The 15,556-nt window shown below is 37.5% G+C and overlaps 1 protein-coding gene across 3 annotated transcripts in view; it reads right to left on the bottom strand.

Moving 5' to 3' along the window:
- Positions 1 to 15,556, bottom strand: part of NCOA1 (nuclear receptor coactivator 1) — a 247,378-nt gene that overhangs the window by 230,888 nt on the left and 934 nt on the right. The window contains exon 1 of one of the 3 annotated variants that reach the window (XM_058682686.1): positions 14,280 to 15,467. The exons of the other annotated variants lie outside the window; for them this stretch is intronic. The gene's annotated coding sequence lies outside the window, so the exon portion shown is untranslated. Of the gene's footprint in view, positions 1 to 14,279; positions 15,468 to 15,556 lie in introns of those variants that run through there. 3 annotated transcript variants of the gene reach the window in all.

Here is a 15,556-nt window from a genome sequence, read left to right as displayed (position 1 = left end):
ACACACACAAAGTTAAACCTTATTCAAGCTTCTACGTCAAACTACCAATTTATAGGATATACAGAGGGTAGAGAAATATGTGAAACTAAAGAGAAATCCAGAGTAACAAATTCTATAGGACAAACCACCTAGGTTCTTCAACACATAAATTACAAGGGGAAAAAAAGAAAGAGAAGAAGGAATCTACAAATTTTAAAAAGACTTAAAACACATTTCAATTAATTCTGATGTCAAAAAAATATTTTTGATTCTCCCCCCAAAAAGGCACAGCATCAGCCCCATGCTATGGGGGAGAGAATACCCTAGAGACTTAACCAGAATACTCAGGAATACTTTAGGCTTTGGGACATTTCTTTTTATCCCTTGTAAATCAATAAATTAACATTCTGGTTTTTAAAAGAAAAGCAATAACAATACATACAGCTTTTACTCTGCCTATGCTACATCTATGATAAAAGTCTTATTTGGAAGAGTATTTTTGAAAGACTACAAGTTTAGTCTTTAAAAATGTTTAAATGATCTTCCCCAACCCCCTCCCCCAATCTACAAGATGGCTGGAGCAAAGGTCAAGGGAAAAAACAAATAAGAAAAGTCAGGAAGGAACACTTTTGTAACTGAAGCTTAAAAGAAAACCCACAGCACGAACAGGATTAGCTGTCAACAGTAACTTTCCCAGAAGTAAACCATCCTATGATGAGATCTGAGATATCTTAATGAAAATTATAGCACCTCTCTGTCATCAAGAAGCAGTCAGTTAAGGTAAATTAAATGAAAATTCAACTGAAATTTCAACATGGGCACATGCTGTAATGTAGATTACTTGTTTATTTCCAGAGTATTCTAAAAAAGATTTGAGACAGCTCACAAAGTGCATTAGAATTAAAAAGAAAAAGGCAATAAGACTGGGGCAAAGGGAAAATGAGGGAGGAAAATAAGATGAAGCCAGGGGTAAGTTTACCACACAAACTATATGCCACAGGTTCTCTTGAGCTGCAAGGGAGGGACTTTGAGTTCCCCTGCAGAGAGAAATACCATGGGTTACAGGAGTCATGATGACTATGTAAGACAAGGAAATCAGCTGGTCAGGGGAAACACAGCTTTTCCTTTTACAAAGACCTGGGAAAAAAAACTACTACATGGGTTCTAACAATAATGGTGATGATAGCAGCTTGAACTATAAAACACTACACTTAAAAATAGTTAAGATGGTTAAGTTTTATGTTATGGATATCTTACTATAGTAAAAAAAAAAAAAAAAATGGGGGAAAGCAGCTCATTTTCATCGCATGTGTCGTGGGCTGGGTGTGTTCCAAGCATTTTACATGTTTAAACTCACAAAATTCTCATAACAACCTTGTAGAGGTAGGTACAATTCTATTACCCTATTTCACAGATGAGCAAACTAAGGTGCCAAAAGGTTAAGGAGCACACAACTAGGAAGCCTGAGAGCCAGGTTTCAAGGCCAGGACATCTGGCTCCAGAGTCCACACTTCAAACCATTACATAATCCTTTATCCAGAATGGTGTCCCCTTTTGGGCAAGAGTATTTGCCATCAGCTATTAATTCATTTTGTGTTCAGTCTTAGTATTCCAGACAGTTGCCAGAAGTAGTAGCAGTGGTTACCACATCAATAAGGGCACTAAGATAAAGGAGATAATAGCCTCACAAGAATGCTACAATAAGAGGAGTACTAAATTTTATAAAGCTGTTTATTTTAATGGCCTTCAATAAAGGTTGATTGCACTATACCAAATAACAATTCTGTAAAGTAATTCTACCCCAGTCTAAAACAATGCAAGCTACATACTTAGCATTCTGGTATTCTGGCTTGATCCAAGTAAAAACTGTTTCTAAAGCAATGGATTGAATGTGTTTAAGCAATTCTCAGAGAGTGCTGTTTCTGACTGCTTAGGTTTTTGATAAGAATTAAGCAGCAAAGTAAGTGGATACATACTTGCTAGAGCGAAGCTATTCTATACTGCCAATTAAGGGTAGACTAAATACTTTCATACTCAATCAAGTACAGAATCAGGTTAGCGTCCACTTATGAAAACTGAGAAACCTAACCACTAAAGATACCTAGCAGTCAACCCACCTTGCCATGGAGGTGAGCCAAGAAAGTATTTTCTTATAAGGCCAAAATTTGCCTCTGAAAGTGGTTCTGATTCTGCGCCAATGGACAAACTGGTCAGTTGAGCCTGAAAGTTCTATACCATTCAATGTACTCTCAGTGATTTTGAACTGGAAAATTCTCATAACAAGAGTTTCCCAACATTCATCTCAGTCATAAAATTAACCTCAATTAAGCACTCACAGAACATCCAATTAAGACATGTATCCTTGAGTTAACTAAATGAATTGGGCAGTTATGTAAAGTTATTAGATATAAGCCAATTAAATGTCCAGGGATATCTGTAAAATATATGTATGATGTAGGTTTTGGAATAATAGATATATCATATCTTTCTTTCTGAAATAACCAGGTAGTAGGGTCAGCTGCCTACCAAGGCCATTCCTCATTAATGTAAATACAAGCACATTATGGCTAGGAAGCAAGGAAAAAAAAAAAAAAAAAAAAAGACAAGTATCCCAAAAGGAAAGTGAACAACATGAACAAATTAAGAGCCTTAGAGGAAAAAAAACCCAACATACAACAAACATCTGATAAGATGATCAACTTTATCAACAGTCAGGGAACTACAAATTACAACAATGCTGTTATATCATTTTCATCCATCAAATAGGCCCCAAACAGAAATGACTGACAATATCCAGAGTTCATAAAGGTGGGGGAAAGCAACAACTATCATATGCTATTGGCAGAAGTGTAAACTGACAAAGCCTTTGGGGTAACATTTTGAAAGGACATCAATTTTTTTAAATGTGCATAACTACTAATTCCATAAGTATGTTCTCAAACATGTGCAAAAACAAGTACAGACTTGGATGCCTACCAAAACAAAGCTCACAACAGCAAGAAACTCAGTATCTAAATGTCCATCAAAAGAGAGAAAGATGGCTAAATTACAGAATATACATCTAATTAATGTTATACAGCATTTTATGCAAAGATAAAATGGCTCCTTCGTATTCTGAAATTAAAAAAAAATTCCCATGCCATTAAGTTTAGAAAGTCTACAACAATTCAAAAAGTATGATCCTAGGGAAGAAACCAGGACAGATGCCAAAGGGGGTCTGAATTAGTCAGAATTCTTTCAGTTCCAAGAGACAAAAACCTGATTCAAACTAGCACGAGCAGTTAGGCAACTCATTTAACTGGGATTAATGAGTTTAGCTCATTTAACTGGGAAATATAGGGTGGATCTAATTTAAGGTTCAAGAGGATCCAGAGCCTCCAGTGAGTCCCCATGCTCATGCATGTGAGAATGTGTGTGATTATGCTTTGGGAGTGTGTGTGAGAGACAGAGTCCGTCTCAGTCAGCTCTGCTTCACCCTGTACGTTGGCTTCACCCTTCCCTACAGTGGACAGGCTTCCTTCATGCGGCCAGACACACTCTATCTCACTTCGGCGGACTCCAAGGGAATGAATGAGCCTGTCCCTTGTCCAACATCCATTTTTCAACCTGAAGGAAAGGCTCTGAACCTGTACTGGTCATAGAGCCATTCTGCAGCAATCACTATGTCCAAAGAAACTATGACAGATCAGATCCAGCCTAGGTCACATGCCCATCCCCTGGCCACTGGGAAAAATACTGTGACCTGAAATGGCAGGGGGTGGGGGGTTGGGGGGAATGTGGGGAGAGACAAGACAGCCTAAATTAACAGCTGCCATATAATTCATTACAGAGACTTTTGCCTTTTAACTCCACATACTTCCATTTCTTTGAATTTGTTGTTAGAATACAGTCAGGATTTACATATGTGATTTATTGTTTAATTTAAAAGAGAATACTATTAAAATGCAGTCGTAAAGAAGGCCTAAAGTCAAAAAAGTTCAAGGTTGAGGACTTTAAGAATAAAACTGGGAGGAAAATCGGCCTCATGTACAAATAAGAAACCGGGCTTCCTACTCCTGCATACTTGGCCAACATTTTAACTACCACCCAGTAGTCCTTCTCAAACCAAGCATTAGAAAATGAACGAAAAACAGAGAAAACAGATTTTAACTACTCAGCAGTATGTTGATAAGAGGGAGGGAAAACACCTCCAGGGACTCTAAGGAGAAACTTTATGAAATCCTCAGACAGCAAGAGGCTGCCAAAAGTGTCAGAAAGCCCTTTCTTTATGCCTTTTCTCACTTTTCCCACCCTACAATATTGCCAGCCAAACAGTATATGTAGAATAGAAAAGCTCAGGATCAGTTTTACTTAAACTAAATCACTTTCCACCTGTTTCAAATATCTACTCTAAAGATGGTAGCAAACCATCTAAACTAAAACAATTTATATTACCTACCCCTAAAGTAGAGACATTATTAAAATTTCTCCTTTAATTGTCCCAAGGTCAACCATTCAACACTACAAGCTCTTTTCACAAATTAATTTAGTAATAAAAATCCCATTTAGACTGACACACAAAACAATTCCTTTTTCCTTCGATGACTCCAAGCAAGGCCTACCAATTCTGGTATTCATTCACCTCTCTAAAGAAAGCCAATTCTGCAAGGATAAGGCAAAGACATTTATTGCTCACGAAATATCTCCTGCACACATTTCGTAGCCCCTTAAGTAGCTGTCCCATGACTACTTCTGACCAATGGATTACATAAGAAGTGATGAGGGTCACTTCAGGGTCAAAGGCACAGTAACCAAAGAGGTTCCATGTTCCTGATAGCGCATCAAACATACTTTATTATTTTAAATACAGAACCCTTTTTCATGTTCCGGGAGACTATCCTATAGGCGTCATTCCAGATCCTACAAATCTAATTCAAATTCTACTTCCACCAAGAAGCCTACTCAGACCACACATATCATCATTAATGTGCTACGTATGTATACTGTGGATAAAGTACTATGGAAACACTGTGGTACTGACATATAACTAGTAATAAATGCTCTACCCTCTATAATTTACAAAGTGGTTGCTGCGATAGTACCCATGTAAAAACAGAAATAAGTATACATGATAATAAATAAATTTCAAGTGAATGCTAAAAATAGTAAGTGCCACAGGAGTTTCCTCACATCTCAGTTAGCAACTAACTAGTTTGTTATATACTCCCATATGATACCTTTTCTATTATTTTTTAATTTTTAATTAAATTATGAATTAATCAAATGATGAGGCACCTGGGTGTTCAGTTGGTTGAACATCTGACTCTTGGTTTCAGTTCAGGTCATGATCTCACCATTCGTGAGTTTGAGCCCCACATGGGACTCTGTGGTGACGGTGCAGAGCCCGCTTGGGATTTCTCTCTACCTCTCTCTCTCTCTCTGCCCCTCCCCAGCTTGCTCTCTCTGTCTCTCTCTCTCTCTCTCTCTCTCTCAAAATAAATAAGTAAACCTAAAGCAAATGAGACTTTTTTATGGGGATTACGATCTTCTTGAAGGGCAGGAAGCCTAAGATACAATAATTTTGCCACTCCCCATATTACCATTCAAACAAGTACTCAATAAAAATATATATTTTAGTGAGAAGAATAGGCTGAGAAATCAAAACAGAAGTATAGGACTCCCCAAGACATCAGTACTTTATGTCTCCAACAGGGCAAAGGAGAGAGAGACTTTATGTCTCCAACAGGGCAAAAGAAACACAAGTTTTTCTGTTATCCATGGCAGGTAGAACTCTACACTGGAGAACATGACTCACCAGGCTATGCCAGACTTTTGTACATAGCCATGACAGCCAGCTTCTTATCCTGTAGGACCACATGCTCTCCAGCCAATATTTGATTTCCAAATCAATTTCCCAAATACCCTGAAACCAGTAGAGAGAATCCCTAGATAATATGTTCGAGTATCCCAGGCACACATAATAAAAAAAAAAAAAAAAAAAAAAAAAAAAAAGGTCTGTTTCTCTAAGTACATTAATAAGCAGCATTATGGTTTAATCAATATGATTTGTCAAATATTTTATTATCTATGTGTGTAAGACATTGCAGAGGACAAAATATAAAACATAAGCCCCTTCTGCCATTCTCATACCCTACCTAATTTGGGAGATAGGACACGTGGAAACAAAAAATTCCACACAGTACAAGGCAGTAAAGTGTCAAATGAATAATAAGGAAAATATATATGAAAAGAGTTCATAAAAGGAAGAGATCACTTTCAAATTTCATATTCTAAACAATTAACAAGCAAGGTGGAATCTGAGCTGAGCTTTTAAGGATAGGTAGAATTTCAAGAAGTATAGAGTAGGATAATGGAGAACATTCCAGGGAAAAGAATATGTAAAGGAGTGGAAACAGAGAAGCCTAAGGAATGTTTAAGGGACAGTAAACTGACAACTGATTTCAGTTTACTAGGGGAGAATAGTGGGAAATGAGACCAGAAATCCAGGTTGGTGCCAGACACTGGAAAGCTTTAAATGCCAAGCTAAGTAACAATTTCATCTTGACAGTAATGAGGAGCCATTGAAGGTTTTTAAGCAAACAACACAATGAAAATAAAAATTAGGATGATCTCTGCAAAACAAAATTTAGGACACACTTAAGAAGGAACTCACTGGGGGCAGTGAGACCACCTTGGATAACATGGCAATAATTAGGCCTAAATTAGAACAATGACAGTGAGGGAAAAAAAGGAACAGATCTAAGCAGCTGATAAAACTTGGAAAGTGTTTTTAGCATATGTCAAATCAGACCCTAAGGACTCTAGAAAGCTGAGATTCAAATGCTAGAAAGAAAGAGTTTAAAAACACAGCAACTGTGAACTCTAGCCTACCCAGCAGGGTCTCCCCACACTTAAATTGATACCGGGCTCTTCCATACGTATATGCATTCCCATCTCCACACCCCTACAAAAGGTCCACTCTTTTTTATTGGGGTTTAGGGGAACAGAGGTGGGAAATGATATATAAGAGCCGCAAAGTGATGAAGGCCAGGTAGTTGTGCAACAAACAGAACTCAAACATCTGTAAAGGCCAAAGGCAATGCAATCACATCTATTGCAAAATGGAAAAACAGACTGCAAATCCAGTCATACTGCAGGCTTGAGTAATGACATCAGATATATCCATTAAACTTGGCAAGAAGGTGAGACTAGATGAATGGAGTTTTTGAGGTCCCAGTCCTTAACAACAGAGGTTCTTAACCTTTGCGGAGGTCATGAACCCTTTTGGGAATTTGGTAAAAGCTATAGAACCCCTCTCCAGAGAAATGCACAGACTCACAAAATTTTGCATACAATTTCAGAGTATTAGAGATTCTAAATCCATGAATTCCAAGCTTTCTTAGTTAAGAACCCTTGCTAGAAAACACTGATAACTACTTTTTATCATATACCCCACAGTTTAATAAAAGTTTTTGAATAGGGAACCACATATGTATATTTATAATTTATATACAGTGCACACCAGACCAATAAATTACGTACCTCGTGAAGCACACACAAAAACGGAAATTTAACAGAATGACATTTGTTATAATAAACAATTCTAAAGCATTTATCTTACTTACTGATGACACAGTTTTCTGCTATTCCTAATAAACACTATTATTAATACCACTATTTTTGCTGAGAGTAATGTGATTGAGTGTGGTTTGTTATTTTTTTAATTTTGCTTTCATATTTTTGTAATATGGCAACTTCAAGTCTGGTTCTAAATTTCAGTTCATTTTTATAATAAATCACTATTTTATTTGTTTTTAACGGCTATCATAGCCAAAAAATTTATTTCACAAAGATGGATAAAACCATCTTGCTGCACTGAATAAAACATGATATAATATTCAATCTTCAATCCCATTCACCATTTATGCAAAGGTTTTTGCTAAAGTTCAGCTAGTGCACTTCCATACTTCCTGATGACAATCAGTTGTTCTTCCTAATAAACCAAACAGTATTGCTTTTTTATATTTTTGGCAGATGAGCACAAAACCACTAAAACATGTAATTTTAGGGTGCCTAGGTGGTTCAATTGGTTAAGCGTCCGACTTTAGCTCAGGTCATGATCTCGCTGTTGGTGGGCTCGAGCCCCAAATCGGGCTCTGTGCTGACCCATCAGAGCCTGGAGCCTGTTTCAGATTCTGTGTCTCCCTCTCTCTCTGCCCCTCCCCCCACTCACACTCTGTCTCTCCCCCTCTCTCTCTTTCAAAAATAAATAAACATTAAAAAAAATTTTTTTAAACACCTACTTTTACAAGGTTTTAAAACAGGTTAGAAAATTTTGTTTCCAAGTTCAAATGTACATATAAAAATACTCTTAAAGTTACACACATCATTTTTAGCAATTAAACCCAATAATGATGAAAATAGTTCCAAATATTCATTTTCAATAACCTCTGTCATAACATTGAATTTTATTTTGTTCTGAATGGTAGTTAATTTTTGGGTCACTGTTATGAACTCACCATCATCCCAAAGGGACAGATAAAGTGTGTTTATTTTTCATACATATCTGCTAGGCAGCATACTACTCACAGCCACTTGTCACAGAAAATGTCAGCAAATTTGGAACATCTGTGTTTTTGTGAAAGAAAAATGAGTAAGTCACCTTTAAGTCAGACAATTCTTAAGACCTTTGCCTTAAGATGGCCAGTTAACCTCTATGAAATATTGTACAAAAGATGGGTATGTACAAAAGATGGACTCCCTACTGCAATACCAAGTATGTTAAGAGTCTACTATTTAAAATAACAAATTTGAGGGGAACCTGGGCGGCTCTGTCCATTAGGCATCTGACTTTGGCTTAGGTCACAATCTCACGGTTTGTGAGTTTGAGCCCCACATCAGGCTCTGCGCGGACAGCTCAGAGCCTGGAGCCTGCTTCGGATTCTGTGTCTGCCTCTCTCTCTGCCCCTCCCCTGCTCATGCTCTGTCTCTCTCTTTCAAAAATAAATAAATATTTAAAAAAAAAATTTTTTTAATACAAATTTGAAAATCCATTTACCCAGGCCCCCATAAACTGTAAAACATCACAACAGACTGAAAGAAATTTCCTTAGAGACCTCTAATATTTCTCCTATTTCCCAGATAATTTTATGTAAACTCTACCATAGAGACCATTGTTCTAAATGTGCCTACACTCTCGTGGGTCAAAGTGCTCTATCAGTGCCCTCCAACCAATTTCCCTTGCATGCTATCGAAGTTTAAGAGAATTATCTTTAAAGGTACTCTAATTATATTGTCTCCATCTCTGAATTACTACCAGTTTGGCAAAAGACACAACCACAGCACATTCTGTGACACCAGTTGTCTTCAACACTGTTCCCTCAGTGTTATGTTGGCTAGCAGTTCAGTCAAATAATAGACAGGGCTAGAACAAGGTCCAAGACTCTTCATGACATATCCTGCCTTAAATCCTTTTTGGAACATGGCAGGGCATAAATAAATCAGTAAAATAAATCATGAACTATATTGAGAGCCAGGGACTTTCAACTTACATGACCAACCTCACTTTTACAGCGAAATATACTTATATTTATACAAGGAGATGACATTTTTACACTTAAAAAACAAGTCCGCTGCATAAATGCCAAATGATAATACACTGTTTAAAAAAAACAGCTACTGCTTTAAAAAAAAAAAAAGTATAAGCCAGTGAAAAAGATTTTGTACTAACTTCTATCAAAAAAACACATAATCTGTTCTCAAATATACATAAAAATGAGTGAATAAGTTCCCAGTGTGGTAAGCCTTACATATGGAATCATTTCAAAAACTATGAAAATATAAAATTTGGGGTGTAAAACCTGCCAAAAAAAATCTATGTAAATTTGGAAAACTGACATTTCTCATAGATCTCATCCAGATCTACATACTTCACTGTTCCCCACCACCTCCCTCCATTAAAATCCTGCAATATCTTGCTACTGCACCTACAGCATCTGGTTCCCACCTCCTACATCAGCTGGTGCCACACTCCTCCTTGCACTTTCCCCCTTCACTGCTCCTAAGTAATTCCAAGCTTTTCCGTCCTTTCATCTTTGCTATTTAATCTTCCTTACTAGAGTGCTCTCCTCACCCTCACTCATATACAAATCATCCCTTGCCTTCAATGTTCTGGGCCACCCTAAGCCCTCCATGAAACCTATCCTGATCACTCTCAAATGAGAGTAACTGCTCCCTCTCCTGAATCCTCAAAGCACTATTTCATACCTCTCTCATAGCACTCATCACATTCAATCAGCATTATAGGTATTTGTGTGTTCGTCTTATCACCTCTTTTAGGGCATAATCTCCTTAAGAACAGGATCTGTGTCTTATTTAACTTCCCTATCTTTTAACAACACAGCACCTTGAACAAAGCAGGTACTTCTATAACTACATCTTGAATGAATGATTGAGTGGATACTTAGAAATTCAGTTACAGACTTCCTGTACCCCCTGGAATGGAGAGGGAGGCACGAGACTTTGCAGAACAAGTAACTTTCCCCTAGGTTCCTCCAAACGAACTCACCAAAGTAAAGCCAGTATTACACACACAGGTGCTTTCAAAAAGCAAGGACATTTCATCCTTCAACTATCTGGTCAAATACAGTATGATATCTTTATATACACACATATACACTCACATAGAATATCTTCCATTGAGCAATAATCAAATCTACGCTTGATAGTAAAAGCATGTAAATATTTTAACCATACAGGCAAACTAAAAATTTAAGATGTAATATATTAAAGCTATCAGAATAAGATCAACCATTCAAAGTACAAGTGGAAACAGAATGACCAAGCAATTTATTTCAAATGGAAAAAACAAGAACAACAACAACAAAAAAAAACCCTGAGCTTTAGCTATTTAAATGCTAACGAAACTTGAGAGGCAGAATTTTATTGCTAAGAATCCAAAACCAACCATTCAAAGATAAGCTTACCTAGACAGAAGCACCAAAGAATCAACATTACTAAAGTACAAAGGTGAGATCAGAAACAGCATGAAAATCTTAAAGTGACACTATCATTAAGTAACCGGTATATATGGGCTCCTGGGTCATCAGAAAACAATGAGATCGCAGGAGTCTCCACTGCACATGTAAGGAACAGAGAAAACCCAGAAAGGAAAAGAAGGCTACGATGTGCCCGACTGTGGCTAACATGTTAGAGACAAGCCACTTGCAAGGTATGCCTGTGATTTCAAGTCAGAAGACCCTGAACTCAAATGTCATCCCTAATACCTACGAGTTGTGAATCTTACATCAACCACTTAACCACCCTGAGCCTTGTTTCCTCATTTATAAAATGTAACCTGTAGAATCAACCTGAGTACAGTGTGTCTAGGAGGTGGCACTCAATAAATATTTGCTGGCTCTAAATGGAGGGCCATACAAGAAAAGCAGACCTTTCTCTCCAGGTTCTTTTGCAGTTTTTGAGAAAGCAGTCTTAAGTAATTCCGATATTTTATGGCAATATTCGGCAGTCAATATTTGGCCAAAAAATAAAAATACTCCTTTCCTCCTAGCTTACACATTACCTAAAAGCTTACTAAAATTCTTAAATTTAAAATCTCTTTGTAATAACCTTCAAATACTAAAAAACAAACAAAATAAAACAAAATCTCTCATAAAGAAGCCTGGAAGCCAAATACCTGACCTAAGTAAAACCACTAAGTACATGAGCCAGGAAAACTACTCTATTTGCCTGTCTTAGTCTTCTCATCTGCAATATTAAGGAGGTTGTGGAGAACTTACTATTAAGGCCCCTTTACTCTAAATGGTGTGGTTTATGCCATCTCAAGGACTTTCCAACCTACTTAAGAAAAACAATTCAATGTACAATTTAAAAAATTATTTCTTTCTTTCAAAAAGGAGGAAAAGAATACGAAATTTATTACATAGAAAAAACTGAGCAATTGATGTTAAGGGAGTTATAAAAACAAGCTTTCTAGAGAACATACCGACTCTGACCCTGTTCTTGAAGGTCAAGAGATAAAAAGGAAAGGAAACACAATTTAAATAAAGAAAATGATATCTACAGGTAATTATAACACTTTCTTCACTTGTGTAGCACTTTACAGTTTACAAAGATTTCTGCTCATGCCATCTGCAGCAAATTTTCTGGAATGAGAAATTCAAGAACAGTTTAAATTATTTGCATTTGATAAATTTGTCCACAGAAAAGTCTCTGCTACAAACAATAACATCAAAAAGCATTCTGGAAAGGAATTTTTTAAGCATTTCTGTGTAGGATGAATTAGGCAAATGCACGCAGGCAAACAGCTATAAACCTACAAATCACAGAATCTAACACAAGGAAAAAATGTGAAATTGGGCCAATATGCTGTTTTAATGATAAAGAAACTCAGGCCCACAGAGTCGATGTGACTCTCATCACTCCATGTGCAAAATGACAGGAGGACCAGATTGAAGAACCAGAAATAAAGGGGGAAATCCAAGAAATTGCAGAGGAAAGAATCAGAATTTGGTGATGGACTAGATAGTGATGTGTTTAGGCTATATTAGCGTAAGAAAGCATTATTAAAGTCTTTGTGGCAATCATTATTCCAGACATATTTTGTTATTTAATAAGTTAATTGAAAGATCACAACAATATGAGGGTAAGTACCTTATTCCAGTTTTACACATGAAAACCTGAGATTTAGTGTGGTTACATAACAAGCCCAAGGCTACATCTACTAAGTATCTGGAAGAGCCAGGACATCATCCCGTCTGAAGTCAAACTTGTATTTCCAAAAGAAGCCTAAAACTTGCCTCAAAAGTATAAGCTAAAAGGACAAAATTCAAGTATTGCTTTGGAAATGGTGACTACCCCAGTGTTACCAGAATTCTGGTCCTGTTAATAGGTGTATTTTACCTCTGTGCTTGCACCTAATCTGTCACCAATGGTCAAGGCCTGGATGTCTTCATAAAGCTAAACTTCCCAGCTCTTCACACTAAACCATCCATGGGAGAGAGCAGATCAAAATATATCTAAGATGAGGGTGACTGGAGGGCGATTAATTTCAAATCCTACAAAACTCAAGTGACTATAGCTTCTGTTTTGGCATAAGCTATTTACCTTCAAAATATGATAACTATACTAAGCTTTCCTAAAAGCCTGTCACTTCAAGAAGCCTCAAAAATACTGCTGCAGATGGGGGTATGGGGGAGGAAGCATGGAGACAACAACCCACTCTACTTGCACCTCTGAATTGGATTTATATGTTGGTGTCAGTGTTTTGTAATAATTTCTCTTCTTCAACCACATATCCTGCAGAAATATAAAATAACTATTTCTCTACATTCCAAGTATCTATAATCCAAATACTGTACGCCCATTAAGCATTGTCCAGAACGACAGAAAAATCCCTGCACCTCCTTAAACTAAGCATGCAAGCACAGTACCCAGTTGCCTCTAGGCCATTTTATGACCTCGGTCCCCACATGTTGACAGAAAGGCACAAAGTCTAAAATATAAAAGAATGGAGAAGAAAGGCTTGAAATGACTAGACTTTAGGTAAGAAAAGAGGTCAGAGGCCACAGGGCCCATTCTCAATGACCAATGGCCAAGGCTAAACTAGTGGTAAACCGGGGAAAGAAGCAACAAAGAAGTCCTTTGCGAAGGTCTAGTCTGCCCCAATGGGAAGGAAAGTTATACATGGTGGGGAGAAATTTGTATGGCTCTGCAGCCCAGACTCTATTCAAGTCCTGGATCGCGTGAATTTTCACCCAGTCCCACACTCCCGTCTGTGCCTGATACTTGCAGGAAATGTAAAAAGGAGACCACCACATGGTTTTGGCCCTCTGCCAGGAAAGCAATTGATGGCCCTCTGAGAATTCTTGCGATTATCATATGTAGAAGGAAAAAACCACCACCAAGATAATAATGTGCATCCTGGGGATCTCCTCCCATGCCCCAAGACTTAGAGATAGTGTGCGCTTATACTGACCGGCAATACTTGCCCTAAAAGGAAAGCTATGTTAGGCCATAGGGTTTAAGGTCAACTAAGTCCAAAAGACACGCCACATAACATCAAACAATGTGGAGCCCTTGGAGGATAACGCAGAAAAGACAAACTAAAGTAAGCAACAGAAGTAGTATCTAAGAAAAGGTACATAAAATTGATGACAACAGAGGAGAGCTGAAATGTCTTTGAAAAACAATTAGAAATCACATTGTAATACACAATAAAACAGAGAAAAGATTTTTAAGGAATGTCCAATATCCTCTCCCCCACACTCCACCTTTCAGCATCTCTAACCCTCATCACTTACTCAACATTTAGTCCTGGTGAAGACCAATCATTGGATTCGCAGGATCAAGAGTACATGCTACGAACATTCCGTCCTGAGAACATCTTTAAATTTTGAGGCTTGTTTACCACCCTTCCCTATAGAGTAAAAGCATGAAGTGTTGCCAATGCTTTCATAATATATACCAGTTAGCACCATAGCAACCCAATCCTCTGCCCACCAAAAGATTAACACATACACACAAAACAGGAAATTCAACAAAAATTAAATTTGACCCTAGACTCCCTCAACAGTTAAATGTCTTAAGTAGTAGCAGCATCTTTATATCACACCCACTTCATGCTACCCTTACGGCTTCCTGGCATAAGCAAATTCTTGGGATTATACAAACTGCTGCTTCTGTTTCCAGCCCAGATTTCTAGAAATGAAACCCTAGAATTGAGGGAGAAAGAAAAACAAATGTTGGCAGAAAGAGGGAGGAAAATGCATTGTCTATATAATCCCAGTGTAAGTGGGACAATCACCATTAGTTCCATCAAGCCCTTTTTTTCAATAAAACCACTTACCCAAAAATGCAGAATCTAAAACACTCCCTTGGCTTAAACCACACAAAAAGCAATTTAATAGACACAATCCTACAGATTTTCTCAGAAAGAAATGAGGAAGAGATTAACTAAAAACTATGTCAAATTCCAGTTTTGCCCCTCAAAATTCAAACTTCCCTGTGACTTAAATAAATGCAACAAATAAGCAGTGGAAACATGTCTACAAAAATCAAACCAAACACCTGTTCTTATAAGCAACACCCCTCCATTTTCTCTCCAAACCATGTACTTCCCTATTCAGGCCCCCTTTTTGATCCACTGTTCCCAAAGCATGAAGTGCAAATAACAAATGGAGGGAAAACATTTTAGAACCTAGTTCACAGAACCAAATTAGACCTTTCCACAAAGGACAAGCGATAAAATGCAAACACTTCCCAACTGCATCTAGTTTATGACAAGTAGTTCAAGGAATGCCCATTTATTAAGATGAATCAAACCCCACTGCTACCTTTCACCCAAAACTATTTCTAGTTCAAGAGCCAAGAGACCTAAGCAAATACTTTCTTTTCACATTATTCTCAACATGAAGAAATCTGACCCCCTTCCTACTACATCATAGCTTCTGTGAAACAAGCTGAGAGAGAGGCCCCTTTGGCCAACTTTTTTTTTTTTTTTTTTTTTTTGAGCCTAACCTCCAACCAATTCCAGAAGAAGAGACAAACCTCAAACCAATTTAACCCTTGATATCCATCC

The sequence above is a fragment of the Neofelis nebulosa genome, chromosome 9 (assembly GCF_028018385.1).
Source record: "Neofelis nebulosa isolate mNeoNeb1 chromosome 9, mNeoNeb1.pri, whole genome shotgun sequence".
NCBI lineage: Eukaryota > Metazoa > Chordata > Mammalia > Carnivora > Felidae > Neofelis > Neofelis nebulosa.
Note: the sequence above shows the minus strand (reverse complement) of the source record. Positions and strands in the feature narration are given on the sequence as shown.